The following is a 790-nucleotide window of genomic DNA, read 5'->3' as shown; positions in this document are numbered from 1 at the left end:
GGATTAGAGGCTTTCCTGGGATCATTACGGTAGGACATATGTCCCCATATGTGTTAGCTCCCTACGCCGAACGCACGAGTTGAGTGGTGCAGTGCTATTTGTTCAGGCTTAGAGGTTCCAGATACAAACACATCACAAATATTTGCATGCACACAGAAAAGTGCCTTTAGCCCATAAAGTCTCTGCCACGTGACTAAATCCGTGCTCTTACCACAGGATCTCCTACCCGTCCCCATGTTTCTCTTTGTCACACCTAACTACTACCCCTCATCTGAATATAGCCAAAGCCTTTCCAGGAGAGGCACGTCCTTCACCGTAGTTTAAGAGAAGAAATACGCAGTCCTAACTAGCGCCACTTTCTGCCCCAGCAAACAGCTAAGCAACCCACTGCAGAGGGAAGAGAGCAAGCAGGCTGAGTGCTTTAGACAAAAGGCACAAGAGGGGTGCAGAATGATTTTACGCAGCTGGAGACAGAGCAAAGAGTTGGAGCTCAAGGCTACAAAAAAAAAAAAAAAAAAAAAAAAGGGAAAAAAGAAAAAGAAAAAAAAAGCCCAAGAGTGAGCAATGCAAAAGGGAAGCCTCGTTTTCAGCAACCAGAAAATGCAGCATTCTTCCACAGGAAGAATTTATGTGTTTATTTGTTTGCTGCTCAGCTTCTCCAAGGAACAAAGCTTCCAAAACAGAGAGGATCGTTTGGGGGAATTCCTCAGGTAGGGGGTTGAATCTATTCTTGCAAAGAGCAATGCAGGGGGGGGGGAAAAAAAAAAAAAAGAACACCTTTAAAAACCCC

Source organism: Egretta garzetta, unplaced genomic scaffold (assembly GCF_000687185.1).
Source record: "Egretta garzetta isolate BGI_Z169 unplaced genomic scaffold, ASM68718v1 scaffold495, whole genome shotgun sequence".
Taxonomy (NCBI): Eukaryota; Metazoa; Chordata; class Aves; order Pelecaniformes; family Ardeidae; genus Egretta; species Egretta garzetta.
The sequence above is the reverse complement of the archived record's forward strand: the minus strand, read 5'-3'. Positions refer to the sequence as shown.